Below are 21,345 nucleotides of genomic sequence, written 5' to 3' on the forward strand. Positions count from 1 at the left end.
CATTCTCCTTGCTTGCTTTCTTAGTCTTGATCCCCCGCTTTCTGTCTCACACAGTATTTGCCCTATGCTTAGGTTGTACCCCTGTGGTGGACCGAATGTCTTTGTTCTTCCTAAACTGGTTTGTTGAAATCCTAACTCCCAGTGTGATGGTATCATTAGACAATCTGGCAACCAGGAGGTGAATAGCTCATGAGGGTTGCTACAGTTTGGGTCCTCAGTGTCCCCAGAGGCCCATGGGTTAGAGACTTGGTCTCCAGCTTGACCCTATTGGAAGGGAGTGAACCTTTAAGAGATGGGGCCTGTGGGGAAGTTTCTGGTCACCTGAGACAGGGCTTCAAAGGCGACTGTGGGAACTTAGTCTTCCCTGCCCCCTCATCTTGGCCATTTGCTCTGCCACACATTCCCTTGATGGCATATTGTCTTACTCCAGGTCCCACAACAATGAAATCAGTCATTGGACTGAATCCTACCCACTGTAACCAAAATAAACCTTTTCTCTTTTTAAGCTAGTTATCTCAGCTATGTGTTGCAGTAACAGGTAGCTGATTGACACTCATGAATGAGTGCCCATTTAGGAAATGACCAGAAAGCTTGTTCCTTTTCCTTCTGCCTTCTGCCATAGAAGGGTGCATTAAGATAGTCATGTACACACCAAGACAGGGACTTCACCCTCCTCTAACATGTTGACATCTGATCTTGGGCTTCAGCCTCCTGAGCTGCATGGATGAATGTTATCAGGATCAGCCACCCTGATGTGGAAGTTGGTTATGCTGCTTGAGCTAAGACAATCATTATTTTCTTTCAGCCCCATTACTTAAATCTTTATACTTCAACTAAGATATTTTCTAAGCTAATAATAGCCACAATATAAAGAGCCAGTACTTGTTTTTATTCTCAAACTACCCTGAGAAGAACTTTCTTTCACCTTAAGTTTAAAAAAAATAAAGAGCTCTTTGTTTTATCTTACTAACTCATATTTACTTTGATGTATAAAAATCTCCAGTTACAATAGAGCAAAAGCCCAATCTTAAGAGCAACACATTTACTACCGTCAAACAATTAGCAACACAATGAAATATGAGCAGAATTCAAAACAAACACGTGTAGGAATTTTTTCCCCTTCATTTTAACACATGAAAAATATCTTCAATCTTTATTGCAAAAAAAGGTTGTTAGACTTGAATAAAACATTTCAGGTTGATGAATAAAATAGATACATATTGAAGCCCATGTTAAAAAAATCTACCAAATGTATTATTGTCATTTCATGTAAAAGCTCATATTTTCACTGAAGTGATATATGCATATATAATATATATATACGTGCATAATTAATCTCTTTTAAAAATATAGTATTTAAAGGGAAAGATAGTTATTATTCCCATTAACATTAGGGTTAAAAAAAGAAAATAAATGACAATTCTATTAGAAACTTATGTTGCCTGGGTATAATTGAGCATTAGATTGAAAAGTCTTCCTACTTAATATTCTGTAGTGTGCTATGTGACAGATTTTTGTACAGGAGAGCTAAGAACTTCAATTGGCCTCATTTCTTTCTAAGGCTGCAACAAACTCACTCCTACCAAAGTGTAATTGGTAACTACATTCCTGTATTCCTTCTTTACCAACTTTCTTAACCTTGTCAAGTCTGTTGCCATTTAAGAACTCCATGGAATCATCTTTATAGAACTAAGTGGGAGGAGTCAGTGTATTCTTGTCAACTAGAAAAGAGAACAACAATCTTCAGGGTCAGGTGGTTCCTGTCCCAGCTCCTCCACCAATGAACTGGGGAAAGTTCCCTAATCTTTCTGTGCCTTAGTATCTTTGTCTTCATAGAAAATTAAAATTCACTGAGTTCAGTCTGGAATAGCCATTGTCAATGTAATAGAAATAATTTCAAATTGAATTCTATGGTTTCATGACTAAGCAATTCCAATATTGTTCTAACTTCTATTAATTCAAACCACTAAGGTTTGAGATGTGTCAAGTGGCTTATCTATTAATATAAAAGGTCTGGATAGTGGCCTGGCTTGTCACATTTTGGTCTGTAGACCAGCAGCACAGAGAGCATCTGGTAGCTTGGTAGAAATGCAGAGTACCTGGTGCCGCTCCAGGCCCGCTGAATCAGAATATGCATCTTACCCAGATCCCCAGGTGATTTATGGGTGGATTAATGTTGGAAAACTGCTGCACTACATGGTTGACAAAATTCATGTGAACTCACAGGGATGTATTCACATCCCTGTGCAAAGAGCAGGGAGCCTCCCATCAGATCTCTAGATGACAGTTTGCAAAATCTTGGAAGAGTGAGCTACCCATACTTGAGTTCACCTTTTGTGCCTCAGCTCCTTCATCTGAAAAAAAAATGGGATTGTTGTAAGGATTGCCAAGCATGGCAGATCAGCAGTTTATATACTACCAGCACGGTGGAAACTCACTCGATCACTAACCATTTACTGCAAACCCATTAAGTAGAGGTGAGACTCATGCTGGAAGCCCTGAATGCAGCACTAGATAAAAGAGAGTCCCTACTTTCATGAGACTTACAGTCCAGCAAAGGAAGTTGGCAATAAAATAGCAGACATGTAAACAATAACAAAAAAGTGTCACTTATTGATATGCTCTGTGATGTCTAGAGAATAGCAGGGCTACTACAGACTGGAGAGGCAGCACGTGCTTTCAGAGAAGAAAACAATGAATGAATATCAGAACCAGCTATTACTGAAGTAGTTTATGGAGCAAAGTTCCAAGCACAGTGTTGAGCATTTATATGCATTCATTTTTTTTTTTAGCATCCACCATTACCCCAGAAAAGTGGATGACTTGCTTGAATAAAGATATTCAATGGACAATCAGATATTTAAAGTAGAAGTATCATGGAAAGATTTTTTTTTTATATTGAGGAATTTGAACTCATGGTGTTTTAACACTAAGCCCCATTCCCAGCCCTTTTTATTTATATTGTTCATTTTGAGACAGGGTCTTGTTAAGATGCTTAGGGCATCTCTAAATTGCTGAAGCTGGCTTTGAACCTCTGATCCTCCTGCCTCAGCCTCTGGAGTTTCTGGGATTACAGGCATGCCCTGCCATAAAAAGATGTTTGTTGGTCTTATACACATGTTGTAACAACCTTACTCCAATTAGGATGTTGAAAAAGTATTATTACTCTTTAATCCAACTTACAAAAAAACCCACAAAACTCTTGGAACTACTGAACCCAGCATTGAAGGAAAAAAATGACTATTCTGTACATCCCACAACATAATCTTAGAATCCAGATAAGCACTAGAACTTGGAGATAGTAATATGGCCTTGTTCATAGAATTTCTTTCCACACATAGAAATGAAAAACTCCATGTCCCTTTTAAAAAAATACATATGTTTAACTATGTAACTTGGCTCTATTCCAATTTACACTTTGCCTAAGAATTTCGGTTTCTGGGCTTAGTTTATATTTTTCTTAATTTCCCTTTGCTATGCAATAAACAAGCATAAATAACTGTTATGTGGTATCAGTGGCATGAAATAGCTTCTTTATTCCAACACAGATGGGGTATCTTAATAATGGGAAGATGATCTCACACTTTAAAGTGCTTTGATATAAAAGGTGCCATATAAAAAGGAAGTTATTATTCTTAGTTATAATGCCCTAAAAAAAGGATTTGCCATCTAAATGGCTGCTGAAACTTAATGGCAGAATTGCTTATAATGCTACAATCAGTTGAGGCCAAATTCAATAAAAACTCCATCCGGCATTCACACTGAGAAGACCCACATGTGCCTTTAATTTTTTTTTTTTAATTTCCTGGGCTTCTGGCCCAGAAATTGAATGGAAATTTTATTTAAACCTGCTCTTGTGTATCAACTTTTGGTAAATATCAGGTTTTCAGTTGACTTACATTTTGCTTTACATTTTGGGCAAAGAGAGAACACAGAATGTTGCATCTCCTTCTCCATTCCTACATTTATACATCTTTTACCTGTTACAACTAGGAAATTGCAGCATATGCTAAATGTTCATCATCGCTTTTACAAATTTTAGGATACCTCCGCCTCCTTCTGCTACAACCACAGGATCTGAAATTCCATTAAATCCTTTTCCAGTACTAATCAGCTTTCCCCAGCACAGGCAATGTAATCTGAGTTTGGAAATGACTGATTATTTGGAGAGGGCTGTGAGGGGTTAGGGTTTAGATTTCTCTCTGTCTAATTTAAGGGAGCTTCTTTCCTGTCTTTCTCACTGTCATTTTGCTGCCCCTGGCCAGTTCTCCCTCCTTGATAAAGATGCTCTTTCCCTACCCATTAGACAGAACATATATGTGTATATTAGAAGGAAATGCATTATGAAGCATCAATATGAAAATATTAAAAGAGGTAACGCCTGTGATGGATGTAGTCATAGCAGTAATTGCACCTGCTAGGTGCAAAGCATGAGCATAATTTGCATGTAAAGTTCTCTCAGCTCCTTCCAGAACACACCAGTTCTATCCAATAAAACATTCTGTCACACTCAGGGGGTTTGCCAACATGTTCCCAGATTGCAAGCAAAAAGATTATTTACAGTAACCAATAAGAACTGAAAGGACCATAAACCACCTTTCTTTACCTCCTCTATTTTCCCTCCCCAACTCCCGCCCTTTGGCTAAGCAGAGAGACCTTAAGGAGTCCAAATTTACTGAAATTTAATTCTGATGGGAAAAGCATGTTATTTTTATTTATAGCATTGTGCTGTATCTATCCCTGACCCCCCCCACCACCACCACTTTAAAACATAAATAACTCCAGCTTTTCTTTTCTTTTTAAAAATCTAGCCATTATTCTTACAGGGATGAGCATTTATTTGATCAGTGATAGACCAAAAGTGGCCAATATCAGAGGAAGTTCCAAAGTGTATTCCAGAACTCTGGTGTATATTCATGGGGTAAGACAGCATCTTTATTGAAATAGTTCTGGAATAGGGGAACTCACCTGCTCATTGAAGCAATTTCTTTGTGCCAAGGGAAAGGCTGAGGCTACATGCTGGTTTCACTGTAGAGAGCAGTGCCCTGCATCTTAGAGCTGGGTACCACCTCCTGTCTTCTAAACTCCCTGAAATATTCCCATAAGTTCAAATTCTATTCTGAATTGCAGGAGATCAGACACTTATTTCTTGGGGAAATGGACAAGAATAAGAAGGTGCAATCCAAACAGTCATTTCCCAGGAAACCTCCTTTCAGATATGGTTCACCAAGGTGGGGGCCCTTGAGATGCAGCTTTGTTCTGCCTGTAGGACTTGGGGGTGGGGAGTGCAGGGACAAGGCTGTAAACTCAAACAGGGAAGTCTAGCGACTAGTTTTTGTTTTGTTTTGTTTTGTTTTTATTTTTTAGTTGTAGTTGGACACAATACCTTTATTTCACTTATTTATTTTTATGTGGTTCTGAGGATAGAACCCAGGGTCTCGCAGGTGGGAGGCGAATGCTCTAGGGCTGAGCCACAACCCCAATCCTAGCAAGTAGGTTTTTAAGAAGGAAAATTAACTGGTGATACAGTTTAAAATTAATAAGAAATAACTATAAAATGGAAAGTCTCACTCACAAGGGTTATTGTTAACAGGACTCTGGAACATCTTTCTAAAAATTATGAAAACATCCATATGTACATGTGTTATGAGTAAACACAAAACCATAATACTTTTGCTATATCAAATTTTTTCTCTTAATACCTCTGGAAGGTCATTTGTGTCCATGCCAGTAGATGTCCTAGCTCTGCCCTCTCTGTAGGAGCTGTGCTACATTCCTCTGTGATTAGCCAGTTCTTTAAAGATAGACAGATAGGTTGTTTACAACTTTTGCATACAAGATGCATGGTTTGCACAGGTATGGGGGAGCCATGCCCAGCAGTTCAACTCAAATATTTGAGACTTCTGCAAGCTGTGTTCATCTCCAACTGACCTTTACCTGTATGTATTTAGGAAAATAGAGTAAGATCTGTTTCATAGGGAACTTTGGATATTCTTACAACTGAGTCACTGAAACCTTAAGCAAATTAATTTCCTCATCACCAAATCAGGCAAAAATAATAGATGTGCAGTTTTTCTGAAGACCATAGGAACCAATTCGTTTATAGCACAGCCCACTACCTGTCTATAGCTAATCCTTAACAATTATCTGTTTTACTAAGGAAATTGGAAATTTCTGCACACTTGCGTGAGCGCAGCTGCAGCAGGTTTTCTTAGAAGTGGAATTGCTGCCTTTAACCCCGTGCGCCCGGGACCCCAGCTGTGCGGCACTAGGCCACCCAGTGGTGACACGCTGACCACCGCCCATCCCGCGCCACCGCCAGGGCCTTGCGGAGGCTGGGCGCACGTGGGTGCACGCGGCCCAGAGCCGGGTGGCTGGAGGCGCTGGGGGCGCGGCGGGAGCGAGGCGGGAGCCCCCGTTGGCTGCTCCTCCACGTTGCCCGCCCCTTTCTCCCACCCGTCTCTCCTCCCTCCCGTGCTCGCGCCGAGCCAGAGCGGTGGAGGCGCAGGCAGCGCTTTCGTGGCGCCGGCAGCAGCCACAGCAGCCTGGCGCGCGACGACGGCGACAGCGGCGGACGGGCGGGAGCCGGGTTCGGCTGCGAACAGCACGGACGGGGGCGCTGCGGCGGCGGCTCGCGCGGACGCGCACGGCGGCCCCCAGGGCCCGGACGATCGGCGGCGGCGGCTGGCGGGCCAGCGGGGCGGGAGCCTGGCAAGCCGCGGGGACTAGGTAGGTCTGGGATGTCCAGCTGCTTGTGTGGCCCCGGGAGCAGGATGAGCCACCTGCCTGGGAAACTTTATGCACTGGCTTTATGGCTCCTCATCCCCAAAGTTTGTTTGCGGAGAAGTGCACCTGACGTGTCCAGAATGAAAGGTGCTTCTCCCAGCCAGTTTGCTGTGGAGGAAATTATTTTCCCCACCTCTAGGGAAAGGGTTGTTTTCCGGATGCTAGTCTCCGCGCTGGGGTTTGGGGAAATGCAAGGTAGGTCCCTCTGGCTTGCCCTTAGCTGCAGGGGATTTTCCCGGATTGCAGTCAAAGTTGAAAAATAAAAAGTTGTGCACCCCAGGGCTGCAGAGGAAGAATCCTAGGTGCGTAGTTCAGGGGGCAAGAGCTGGATGCTGATGTGCCAAAAACTCTCCTCTTGACTCCTAGGTCTAAGGGAGCCAGGGTGCAGGTTTTTTCGGTTAACTGTCAAGTTTTCCAGGTTGCATTTTCTTTCCAGTAACAAATCTACAGTCTTATATGAAATCCCCTACTGTGTTTATTTCGCGGATTTTCTCTGATGGGGTGTAGTGCATGTTTCTGGAGCTTGGACCCCGGTTTTGGCAGCTTCTGTGTTCTCTGAGGAGCCCTGCAAAGCTAACCAAGCAGAAAATACCAGAAACACAAAACCAGGAAGTGCCAGCCAGGCACCCCTAGTCACAGCACCATCAGGAAATTTTTGGTTGCAGAAAATGCACAAAAGGCTTCTGGGCTCTGATTCTGCAAAGCTCCGCACGGCTCGCTAATCCGCATGTCCTTTCTTGTATTGTTATTTCCTTACTGATTTACAGCAAGGAGATGCGCTCAGAGGAAAGATTTAATGACAAACGGGGTGCCCGCTATGGTGAGGATATCAAACCTCCTGTAAGAACCAAAGGGAAGGGAACAGATAGAGCTCTGGGAAAGGGTTCGCAGGTCTGTTAACCTCAATGGGCAAGATGTGGGGAAACAGAGCTAGAGAAAGCAATAGATTGGGAGATTTGAGATGTGCAGGAGGGAGGTCAGAAATCGCAGCTCATGCCGTGAGTATGTAAATCCAGAAATAATTTTAAAATGATTAAGCAAGAATAACTTAAAAAAAAGTAAGACTGTACTTGCTGCGATTTCTGTCTACCCCCACAGAGATGAATATTACACTAACAGAAAAAGAATCCTGATCTGTAAATAGATTAAAAACTGAAATTAATCAGAACAATGAGTCAGAACCTCCAGAGATTGAAAGGAGAAGTAATTGCCTTTGAAAGAGCTATTATATCTCAATATTGAAGTCAACTGTGTTAGTTTTGCTTTGCTAGCTGTGTTTACTAACGGAAACCTACTTTGGCTGCAGTAACCTAGCATCTTAGTTAGTGGTTTTAACCCTTTGTGGGCCATGGTACTTGGGAAGAAGTTGTCTGGAGATGGAGATGGTTAGTATTCACATCCATTCGTGCAACATTTGTAAGATGCCTAATATGTGGAAGCCACTGATTACAATGGGACAGCTTCATAAAAGACAACTCAGAGGGCTCAGAGGTGCTAAATGAAAAGATGATTGATGCAAATAATGTGTAGAATCAGAATTTTAGAATGCTTGAGAGTCAACATGTGGTTTGAAAACACCCAAGGGAATCAGTATCCTCCAAGGAAACATAGCAGACTGTGCATTCTTTTATTAGAACAAATGGTAGGGCTGAATGTAAGCAAGTGACTCCTTAGACAGGAGGAATAACTGAGATACCTAGCTGCTTATTAATTTGCAGAGTAATAGATTCAGGAAGTGGCCACCTCTGATGGTGACATTTAGCCCCGTGTCCTCCTCACTGTCTGGATATCATTAATGTCAGCTGGGAGATATGGAGGCATAAAGTTCCATTCTCCAGAAGAACCCTAACTTTTGAATATTGTTCACAGCACAACCAGGTATCCCAAGTATTTCTTAAAATGGGAGCACCACATTTAATAGGACTAAAATGCTGAGCAATTTCAGTTGGAGCAAAGATTAGCTGTGGACAACAAGCTGTAGCCTTTCAGTTGTTGATTTATGTACAACTTTATCACTGTCACATTTCATATATGCCTAGTTATTACAAACTAATAGCCTCTTTGCTCTTCCATCAAAATACGCATCGTTCTCTTTTATAAGTGCCTAATTCCTTCTCATTCATTCAGTGAACATCTTCTGTCTTTGTTTTTACTGCATAATTTAAGTGTCCAACTTGAAGTTCTCATTAACTTCTAATATGTTTTGTGCTGAAAGAGTATATGGATATAATTGCTCCTTTCAGACTGCAGGGATCTATATATTATTGAACTTTGGCAATGCCACAAAATAGAGAATCTATGACTACTGGCTCAATGTTCTATGTTTTCCAGTTCACCAGTTAGTATGTTAGCAGTAAAATGTTAATTCTGTGCAGTGTAAGATGTTCAGATGGCAGGAGGATTTATCGCTGTTGTGTTTGTTTGCTTGCCATCTCTGATTTGAACATCACCAGCAGTCCAGCTTATCTTAGCCAGTGATTTTTTTTCTCTTGAAAAACAAGGTTCTCTAGGTGCTTGCCCATGATGTTGAATAAGCATATACATATATATGTAAGATTTTTTTGTATGTATGTGTGTGTGTGTATATATATATATACATATATATATATATATATATATATATATATATATAGTCATTTTATGCTGATGAACTGTTACTTCTTATGCTTAATGATAGTGTATTGGGTAATATTTTGCAAAGATATTTGTTATTAATGAGGATATTTGACTATAGGACAGTGAAGATAGAATTTCTTTGAAATTTAGGGGTGACAGTTCTCAGATTCAGATCTGACTTGTATAAAGATTTCAGAAATAGATCAAGTGTGCAAAACAGTTTTGAGTTTGCAGTTCCCCCATCTCCTAAAACACAGTGGGACATTTCTTTGGAAAATTTGCTGCATAAGTAATACACTCGGTTGGTAAAACTTTGTATGCCAAGTTTCAATCCGTAGTACATTTTTATTTTCCTCCTTTTTATGTACATGTTATAAACAAGAAATAAGGGTTTGTAATAGAAGTGCTGGCAGGACTTTATAGCATTTCAAACAGCTCTGCTACTTGGAATGTAAATATTTGTAGAATCTTTACTGTGTAAGAAGCTGCCTTGCAAAGAGTGAGGGAAAATGACTCTTTTATTAAGTAGGAAAAGATAATTCAGAAGATATGCATATTCCTTATTGCAGACATATTGGCATTTGAAGAAATAGATTATCTGTGTTACAGCAGTTCTGCAGCACTCTCATAGGTGTCTTGATAAATCAGCTTGGATATTTTCTATGTTCTTAGGCAGGAGACAATTTCGTCTAGTTTGTTTTCTAATTCGCTTGACTTTGATTACCTTTCAGATGTTAAGACATGGGATCCGTAGCTCAAAACCTGCTTTGATGGTATGACTCTTAAGGGAGGATGTCAATATATTATTTTAATAGGATAAAGAATTCTTGGGGCTGTTACAGTACTTCGCATAGTCTTATTTTGGAGACCTGGAACAACTCAGATCTCATGTAGTCTTTCATTCTGAATAGAAAATATTTCTCAAATTTGTCCATGCCCCTTCATCTCCACCCACAGCATCCTGTTCCAAGTCACCCCATTTTCTCCCCTGGGACACTCTCCCTGGCTTCCCTTTCTCCTTTTTCACTTCCTCCCCCTGGTCAATCCACACAACTTGGCACTATTTTTAATGTAAGTTAAATTGATACTCCTCTACTGACAATACCTACATGGCTTTCTGTTGTACTTAGAATAAAATAAGAAATATTATATATTGCCTACAATGCTGTGTAGGATGTAAATACTACCTGTCCCTTCAACATCTCATATCGTGCTTTGGGGAGCAACAGTGTCCTAAAGTTCAGCATTTGTGTTGAGTGTTTTTGTGCCTTTAGGATGATTCTGTCCTTTTCCCTGGTGGTCCCCTAATCCTTGTCCCTAAACTCAGATGTCATGTGTCCACATACGTGGAGTTTTTGACTGCTGCTTATGCCCTAGGTCTTGATTTAAATACCATTAGACAGTGTAGGTTCTGATTTCTGTTGTACTCGCTGGTCGCACACCTCTCTGGGCTCTTTCTGCCCATTGTCCTCATAGCTTCTGTTGTAACTTGGAGCAGTCCGTTTCCTTATTCCATGTGCGCTCTCCTGTAAGCACTTTGGATGTGCACCCCACCTCTGTTTTGCTTACCAGTGCAGGGTGCCACCTATCAGAGTACTGTTCATACTGAGTTTGATAGACTCGTTAGATCTAAGCCTGTGCAGGTGTTGGGTTTGCAGCATGTGCCCACTGCACTTTGTGACCAAAGATCCTGCCCATCAAGATAGCCTCTATTCAGCAGAAGTCACTGCTGACTGTCACAGTGTTCTCTCTGTCACATTGCCATGATCCTTGGACATCTGCTACTTCAAACCCATTGTGTCCAAAATGGAATTTATCACTTCTTCTGAAGCGCTTTAGCTTAGAGATCCCTTCTTTCCTTAACCCTCATCGTGGTTGTCAGGGCATGTGACCTGAGTGGTCATTGGGCCTTTGCTCTTGTAGTGAGTCAACTGATTTAATGAACGAGAACCATCCTGGGCCAACCACAAAACAGAGCCTTCTTAAACCTCCTTGAAAATGCAATGACACCCTTATGGCTTCAGGTTCCTTTCATGAGCCTAGAATACTATGGCTACCACTCCTCTCCCTTTCTTCCCATCTAGATGTGACTCTACCCCCAATTCACTGTGGTTTCTACCAGGAAAACTCTGCCTTCTGACATTGGCTTGGGTAATACCCACCCATCCATTTCATCCCAGAGGCCTTGACTACCATCCAGACAGCTTAAACCACAAACACAAGGAGTCTCTACTCCCAACCATTTAAAAAAGTGTCTTCTTTTCTGTGAAAATGTATTATGATTTAATATTATAAAATTGTTTAATGTCAGCCTTTTCTAATAATCTGGGGATGGCACACACACATTAGGACTTTGATAAATATTTGTGGAGAATAAAAAGTCGAATCTGTTTCATTGTCATGGAATTCTTTTGTAGTTATAGTGGAACTTTTTATTCTAGGACTTATAGTTATTTCAGTGTATAATTGAAAGACTTTATTTTGTACAGTTTCTGAGTAACAGATCATGGATTGACAACAGATGACTATCTTGATATGATCTGAATTTAGAAAATTCTGCAATGGGCATATTCTCTAAAGGAAACATAAACTCAAGGTTTTAAGTTCTGAGAGCTGGTCCTCCATATAATGAGCTAACTTCAGTGCAAAGAAGTAATTTTAAATCCTCAAGATTAAAATGTTGATATATGAAATACGTCAGTAAATGGCATTACAACAAACCAAAAGCCCATCTTCCCAAACTGTAAATATTTACTTGTAAATGAGTGAAAGCTTTGTGGGTATCAGGTAATTTCATTAGTCAACCATTAGAGAGAAAGCCCCCTCATCATGCTGAAAATACTTTTAATCTTCCACAGTTTTAGAACCTACTTTTTTCTGTGACAATATACTGGGGTTTTGCTGAACTGTTGGAGACTCTTTGGCCCTTATAAGACTTATGGAATCATCCCTGGTGTGAGGCTTCTTAACCTGCATTTTAAGTATTTTTTTAAAATAATTATAGTCTCAGAAGGATTTACAGAAATAGTACAGTGAGTTCTGTATATTCTTCAGTCAGCTTTCCCTGTGGTTACATTGTAGCTAGAGCAATATCAGAATCAGGAGACTGGCAGGAGTCCATTACTGTTTGCTGGACTACAGACATTATTCAGTTTTTGCCACTTTTAAAGCCTCATTTCATGAGTACAAGTGTAACTTGATGTACTTCTAACCCTTGTATATATTCATATATCTCTGATTTTGACTTGAAGAATGACTGTCCTGAGAGGTCCCCTTTCCATGTGAGCATGTACTGATGAAATATTTTGCAGGTGTCTTCTAGTTTTGCAAACTTGCATTTCCTTAAGCCTTTCTCCATAGAAATGTTTCCTCTTCTTAAATTCCATGAATTCTTTCACCTTGGAGAGGCCTGCATGTAAAAGTGGCTGAGGAAATGGGAATTCTCAAGGTGTTTATAAGCTTGGGTGTGACATTTGGGTCAGTGTCTCTGATGTCATCCCTTGGGGAATCTGTCTTGACTTCTCCCAAATTCTGCAGGTAGGAAATGTGCTTGTTTGTCAGTGTGATTGGACTTGGCAGGATTGTCAAGCTGTGAGGGAAAGTCCCTAACGGAATACTTCCTGTGTGTTCTTAGGGCATTGTGGTCCATTTTTATTGCTCACATAGAAATGGTCACCCTTTAAAATAACACATTGCAGGGGACGGTACTGGCACTTTTCAGGCAATTAAAATCAACCCGAACAATGTAACCATGATCTAATCGCATGCCTGTTACTTGGTCTGGTCGGCTGCCTGTGTAGAAAGCAGCTGAAAGTGGCTGATTACCCGTCCTTGTTACTAATTCTGGTGAATATTCTGAAAGCCCTAGAATACAGATAAGGCACATTGGCACCAAAGTCAGGCGTGTGACACTATGTACCTTCCTCACCCATACTCATTCCTTTGGCCTACAAAAGCTTCTACATTTCTGTGTATTAGATAACTTAAGTCATTTTTTTCTACCATTTTAAGGAAAGCCTTGCTAGAGCTTCTTTTTTATTTTAGGAAAACTAACCAAAAACCTGTGCAAAGACTTCATGTTTTTGAAATTTGAGCTTTCTAGTCCAAATGTTTTCTCTCTCCATCTCTTTCTCTCCATCTCTCTCTCTTTCATTTTAGTGTATTATATATGATATCAGAATGTATTATCTTTCATATTACACATGTAGAGTAGAATTTTTCATATTTCTGGTTGTACAGTAGAGTCACAACATTCGATCTTCATACAGGTACTTAGGGTAATGATGTCCATCTCATTCCACCACCTTTCCTACCTCCATGCCCCTTCCCTTCCCCTCTCTCCCCATTTCCCCTTTGCCCTATCTAGAGTTCATCTATCCCCCCATCCCCCCCCACCACATTATGAATCAGCAACCTTAAATCAGAGAAAACATTTGTCATTTGGTTTTTTGGGAGTGACTGACTTCACTTAGCATTATATTTTCCAACTCCATCCATTTACCTGCAAATGCCATGATTTTATACTCTTTTAATGCTGAGTAATATTCCATTGAGTATATATACCACAATTTCTTTATCCATTCATCTAGGTTGGTTCCACATTTTGGCTATTGTGAGTTGTGCTGCTATAAACATTGATGTGTCCCTGTAGTATGCTGTTTTTAAGTTCTTAGGGTATAGAATGAGGAGTGGGATAGCTGGGTCAAATGGTGGTTCCATTCCCAGTTTTCCAAGGAATCTCCATACTGCTTTCCATATTGGCTGCACCAATTTGCAATCCCACCAGCAATGTATGAGAGTGCCTTTTCACCCACATCTTTGCCAACACTTACTGTTGTTTGTATTCTTAATAGCTGCCATTCTGAGTGGAGTGAGATGAAATCTTAGAGTACTTTTGATTTTCATTTCTCTAATTGCTAGAAATGTTGAACATTTTTTTCATATATTTGTTGATTGATTATATATCATCTTCTGAGAAGTGTCTGTTCAGTTCCTTGGCCCATTTATGAATTGGATTATTTGGTTTGTGTGTGTGTGCGTGTGTGTGTATGTGTGTGTGTGTATGTGTGTGTGTGTGTGTGTTAGGATTTTTGAGTTCTTTATATATCCTAGAGGTCAGTGCTCTATCTGATGTGCATGTGGTAAAAATTTGTTCCCAAATTATAGGCTTTCCATTCACCTCCCTGATTGTTTCTTTTGCTGAGAAGAAGCTTTTTAGTTTGAATCCAACCCATTTATTCATTCTTGATATTAATTCTTGTGTTATAGGAGTCTTATTAAGAAATAAGAAAGTTGGGGTCTAATCTGCCATGATGGAGATTTGGGCCTACTTTTTCTTCTAATAGACACAATGTCTCTGGTTTAATTCCTAGGTCCTTGATCCACTTTGAGTTGAGTTTTGTGCATGGTGAGAGATAGGGGTTTAATTTCATTTTGTTGCATATGGATTTTCCCATCACTATTTGTTGAAGAGGTTGTTTTTTTCCCAAAAATATGTTTTTGGTGCCTTTGTCTAATAAGAGATAACTGTAGTTATATGGGTTTTTCTCTGTGTCCTCTATTCCATACCATTGGTCTACACGTCTGTTTTGGTGCCAATACCATGCTGTTTTTGTTACTATTGCTCTGTAGTATAGTTTAAGGCCTGGAATAGTGATGCCACCTGCTTCACTCTTCTTGCTAAGGATTGCTTTAGCTATCTGAATATAAGAGTATTTTTCCACATGAATTTCATGACTTTTTTTTCAATTTATATGAGGAATGTCATTGGGATTTCGATTGTGATTGCATTAAATTTGTATAGTGCTTTTGGTAGTATGGTCATTTTGATAATATTAATTCTGCCTATCCAAGAACAAGGTAGATCTTTCCATCTTCTAAGGTCTTTGATTTCTTCATTTCTGTAGTTTTTGTTGTGGAGGTCTTTTACCTTTTTCGTTGATTCCCAAGTATTTTATTTTTTGAGGCTATTGTAAATGGGCTAATTTTCCTCATTTCCCTTTCAGAGGATTTGTCACTGATATACAGAAATGCCTTTGATTTATGGGTGTTCAGTTTGTATCCTGTTACTTTGCTGAATTCATTTACTAGTTCTAGAAGTTTTCTGGTGGAATTTTTTGGATCTTCTAGGTACAGAATCATGTCATCAACAAATAGTGATAATTTGATTTCTTCCTTACCTATCCATATCTCTTTAAATTATTTTGTCTGTCTAATTGCTCTGGTTAGTGTTTCAAGAACTTTGTTAAATAGAAGAGGTGGAAGAAGGCATCCCTGTCTTGTTCTAGTTTTTAGAGGGAATACTTTTGATTTTTCTCTATTGAGAATGATGTTGGCCTGGGGCTTAGTGTAAAAAGCTTTTTCTATGTTGAGATATGTTCCGGTTATTCCTAGTTTTTCTAGTGTTTTGAACATGAATCTCGGTGCTGTACTTTGTCAAATGCTTTTTCTGCATCTGTTGAGATGATCATATGGTTCTTCAGGTCTATTCATGTGATGAATTACATTTATTGATTCCCATATGTTGAACCAACCTTACATCTCTGGGATGAATCCCACTTAATCGTGGTGTGCTATCTTTTTGATATGTTTTGTATTTATTTTGCCATAATTTTATTGATAATTTTTGCATCTCTGTTCATTAGAGTTATTTGTCTGAAGTTTTCTTTGATGTGTCTTTGCCCAATTTTGGAATCAGGGTGATATTGGCCTCATTGGATGAGTTTGGAAGTGCTCCCTTTTTTTTTCTATTTCCTGAAAAAATTGAAGAGTATTAGTATTCTTCTTTACAGGTCTTGTAGAACTCAGCTGTGTGTCCATCAGTCCTGGTATTTTCTTGGTTTGTAGGCTTGTGATGGTGTCTTCTATTTCATCACTTGAAATTGATCTGTTTAAATTGTGTATGTCATCCTGATTCAATTTGGGCAAATCATATGCCTCTGGGAATTCACTGATGCCTTGATATTTTCTATTTTATTTGAGTACAAGTTTTAAAAATAATTTCTGATTATCTTCTGTATTTGTATAGTGTCTATTGTGATATTTCCTTTTTTATCATATATGTTAGTAATTTGAGTTTTCTGTCTCCTTCTCTTTGTTAGCATGGCTAAGGGTCTGTCAATTTTATTTATTTTTTCAAAGAAACAACTTTTTGTTTTGTCAATTTTTTCAGTTGTTTTTTTGTTTGTTTCAATTTCATTGATTTCAGCTGATTTTAATTATTTCCTTTCTTGTACTACTTTTGGTGTTGATTTGTTCTTTTTTTCTAGGACTTTGAGATACAATATTAAGTCATTTATTTGTAGACTTTTTCTTATTTTAAGGAATGAACTCCATGCAATGAACTTTCTTCTTAGTACTGCCTTCATAGTGTCCCAGAGATCTTGATATGTTCTTTCTGTGTTCTCATTCACCTCTAAGGATTTTTTAATCTCCTCCTTGATGTCTATTGCAATCCATTATTCATTCAGTCACATATTATTTAGTCTACATGTGTTGGAGTAGCTTTTATTTTTTATTTTATAATTGATTTCTAATTTCATTTCATTATGATTGATAGAATGCAGGATAGTATCACTACTTTTTTATATTTTCTAAGAGTTACTTTGTTGCATAATGTATGGTCTGTTTTAGAGAAGGATCCATATGCTGCTGAGAAGAATGTGTATTTACTCGTTGAAGGATGAAATATTCTATATACATCAGTTAAGTCTAAGTTATTAATTGTATTATTGAGTTCAATAGTTTCTTTGTTCACCTTTTGTTTGGATGATCTATTCAGTGGTGAAAGAGATGTGTCAAAGTCACCCAGAATTATTGTGTTGTATTCTGTTTGACTCTTGAACTTGAAAAGAGTTTGATGTTTGATGAATATAGATGCTCCATTGTTTGGGGAATATATATTTATTATTGTTATGTCTTGTTGATGAATGGTTCCCTTAAGCAGTATGAAATATCTTTTTTATCCCCTTTGATTAACTTTGGCTTGAAGTCTACTTTATTTGATATGAGGATGGAGGCCCCTGCTTGCTTCCACAATCCTTGGGAGTGGGATGATTTTTCCCAACCTTTCACCTTCAGTCTATGGATGTCTTTTCCTATGAGTGAGTCTCTTAGAGGCAGCTTATTGTTAGGTCTTTTGCTTTTCTTGTTCCAATCTCCTAGTCAATGTCTTTTGATTGGTGAGTTAACAGGGTTATTATTGAGACATGATTTGTATTTCCAGCCATTTTTGTTTATTTTTGGTATTTAACTTGAGTTTGTTTCTCATTTGATTAGTTTTTCTCTTAGTGTATGTAATATCTCCCTTTGCTGATTTTCATCATTGTTTTTCATTTCCTCTTCAAGGAATATTTTACCAAGGATGTTGTGTATTGCAGGTTTTCTAGTTGTAAATTCTTTTAACTTTTGCTTATCATGGAAGGTTTTTATTTCATCATTAAATCTAAAGCTTAGGTTTTGCTGGATATAAGATTCTTGGTTGGCATCCATTTTCTTTCAGAGCTTGGTATGTGCTGTTCCAGGATCTCTTGGCTTTGAGGGTCTGGGTTGAAAAATCTGCCGAGATACAAATGGATCTCCCCCTGTATGTGATCTGATTCCTCTCTCATGGCCTTTAAGATTCTATCCTTATTCTGTGTGCTAGGAATTTTCATTAGAATGTACCTTGGTGTAAATCTTTTGTAATTTTGTACATTTGGTGTCCCATAAGCCTCTTGTATTTGGCTTTCCAATTCATTCTTCATGTTTGGGAAATTTTCTGATATCATCTCATTGAAGAGATTGTACATTCCTTTGGTTTGAAATTCTGTGCCTTCCTCTATCCCCATAACTATTATATTTGGTCTTTTGATGCTTTATTACAATTCTTGAATGTACTGCTCATGGTTCCTTACCATCTTCACTGTGTGATCAATTTTATTTTCCAGATTGTATAATTTGTCTTCATTATCTGATGTTCTGTCTTCCAAGTGGTCTAGCCTGTTGGTTATGCTTTGTATTGAGTTTTTTTTTAATTTGGTTTATTGTTTCTTTTATTTCAAGGATTTCCGATTGGTTTTTTTTTTTTTCATAAGCTCTATCTCTTTCTTAAAGTAATCTTTTGCTACCTGTATTTGGTCCCTTATCTCTTTGTTGGTATGATCAATGGATTCCTGTATTTGTTCCCCTGTTTATTGGTGTCATCAATGATTGCCTGTATTTGTGCTCTTATCTCTTTGTTGTACTGATCATTTTTTTCTTGTATTTGTTCTTTTAGGTCATTCTTTAATTCACATATCTTTTAATTATGAACATTCTGAACTCCTTCTCTGACATTTCATCAACTGCACTGTCCATGGGTTCTGTTATTGTAGTATCCTGGTTTGGGGCACTTTCCTCAGTTGTTTTTTCATGTTGTCTTTGTGATTTCCTTACCTGCAGTGTAAATCTGAGATATTACAGTTTCTACCCTTGTAATCTTGTAATATCCATGCAGATTATCCGTATCTCACCTTGGTATTTGGACCCTGCTGGTATACCAGGATGGATGCTACTTCAACTATACGAGGTGGTGTTAATAGCAGGTGATAACTTGAGATAGCAGTGGAGGTGCCCTCAGTGCCCAAAAATGGATACAACTACTTTCAAAGATGGGGATGAAAGGATGGGCCTTACACTGGCTATGGGATGCCTGCTCCAAAATGCAGCTGCTTCTAGGCCCTGTCTGTTGTTGAAAGGTAGAGGCTAATGCATGGGTAGGGCTATGGAGATGGCTGCAGTGTCTCAAGATGAAAGTGGGTTAGACCTGGGCTCCCAGGGGCTGATGGGGGAAGTGGATCCAGGGTAAGCTTGGATCCCACACAGGTCAGCGAGTTGGGTCTGGGCCAAGGCTGAGCTCTGGTGGGGACCTGCCAATGGACAGAGGTCACCCTGGGCTGGGCCTGAGCTCTGGTGAATTTTTGCCGGTGATAGGATGGACTCAGGCATATCCTGGACCCAAGCTCTGGTGCAGGTCAATGAGGTGGATCAGGGCTGATCCTGGGCTCCAGCGGGTGTCTGCTGGTGATGGGATGGATTTGGGCCTACCATTTTTTCTTTTTTCATTCCATTAAATAGGTGATTTTTTTCCCTCATATACACGGTAAAGATACACATGCTTATATTTAGTATTAATTTATTGACCTATTTCACCAATATCAAACAACATTCTGTGTAGTTGTTTCTATAGTATTTAATGGAAATAGTAGTTTTGGAAAAGAAGTAGGTCTCATATGTGGGTTTTAATGTCAAATAACAAAGCACATATTTTGTGAAGATGCTTATTACTAGAGAGTGTATTTCTACATAATGTGATATTCTAGAATATAAGCATTATTTCTTTTGAACTTTGCCATGATTTCCTATTGCTGTAAGTACCTTTGCATTATGTTTTGCGTGTAAAATGTTTTGTTATTACTGTAAAAATTGCTAATGGGATTTATCTCTTATCTTGATTTTTCATTCTTCTATTTTTAAAAAAGTCATTTCTTTGTCATCTTTCTTCTTACCCTGCTTTGATCTTCTAACACTCCCCTCCCATACAAACACACTCTTTTGTCTGTGTGCACATATACACTTACACACACTGCACAAGATGTAAATTAGGATGGAGGATGGTATTAACTCCATGTATATAATTTATAACAACACATTTGGAAATTTATGTTTGTTATGGAATGGTTTAGTTTTATAACATATTCATAACCTTACACACTTATATTTATGTTGAAAAAACACTTAAATCCACTTTAGAAGTCTTCAAGTATGCATTAGATTTTTATTAAAATATTCTCCACATTGTACAATAGGTCTCTTCAGCTTGTTCCTCTTGTCTAACTTAAATTCTGTATCCTTTGGCTAACATCCCTTCCACCCAGCCCAGCCCAGCCCTTGACAACCATCATTCTATCTCCACTCCCATGAGTTTAACTTTGGTTATACATCTAAGTGAGATCATGTGATATTTGTCTTTCTGGGCCTGATTTACCTCATTTAATGTAATATTTTCTGTGTTCACTCATGTGGTTGCGAATGTCAGCATTTCCCAGTTTTTAAGTCTCAGTTGTATTCCACCTCACATGTATACCACAGTTTGTTTATCCATGTGTCTACCTAGGTAGAGTCCATATCTTGGCTATTGTGAACAATGCTACCATGAACATGGGATGCAGATTCTCTCCAACACACATATTTCATTTGCTTTGGATATGTACCCAGTAATGACATCTTTTGGGGAACGTCTAGTTTGTTTCCTCAGTGGTGGTAGTAGTTTACACTTCACCAACCTTGTGCAAGTGCTCACTTTTGTCCACTTCCTCAAACCCAATTGTTATCTTTGGCCTTTTGAAGTAGCCATTCTAGCAGGTATGCTCTCTCTTTGTGGGTTCAATTTGCATTACTCTAAGCACCTTTTCATAACCTGTTGCCACTTGCCTGTCTTCTTTTGAGAAATGCATGTTCAAGTCTGTCACCATTGTGTAGTCTGGATTCTTGTTTCCTTGTTATTGAGTTGTTTTACTTTCTCATAGCATTCAGATATCAACCCCTTACAGATACATAGTTTGCAAATATTTTTTCTATTCTGTAGGTTGTCACCTTCTGTGCTTTGTGTTTCTTTGACACTACAGAATCATTTTAACATGATGTAATCCCATTTGTCTAATTACAGTTTTATTGCTTATGTTTTTGGGGTCATATCCAAAAATTCACTGTCTAGATCAATGTCATGAAGCTTTTTCCCTAAGTTTCTTTTAGTAATCTGATAGTTTCTGGTGTTACATTTAAGACTTTACTACATTTTTAGCTGATTTTTGTTTATAGTTTGAGATGAGGGCCTAATTACATTCTTCTTTATGTGGATATCCAGTTTTTGTACTATCATTTATTGATGAAACCGTTCTTTCCTTTTGTATATTCTTAGCACAT

At 38.7% G+C, this 21,345-nt stretch overlaps 1 protein-coding gene across 1 annotated transcript in view; it reads left to right on the forward strand.

Annotated features, from left to right (window-relative positions):
- Nucleotides 1-6,404: 6,404 nt before the first annotated feature.
- Nucleotides 6,405-21,345, forward strand: part of Cntn3 (contactin 3) — a 325,624-nt gene continuing 310,683 nt past the window's right edge. The window contains exon 1 of the mRNA XM_005333886.4: nucleotides 6,405-6,729. The gene's annotated coding sequence lies outside the window, so the exon portion shown is untranslated. The remainder of the gene's footprint in view (nucleotides 6,730-21,345) is intronic.

Source organism: Ictidomys tridecemlineatus, chromosome 16, assembly GCF_052094955.1.
Source record: "Ictidomys tridecemlineatus isolate mIctTri1 chromosome 16, mIctTri1.hap1, whole genome shotgun sequence".
Classification (NCBI taxonomy): Eukaryota; Metazoa; Chordata; class Mammalia; order Rodentia; family Sciuridae; genus Ictidomys; species Ictidomys tridecemlineatus.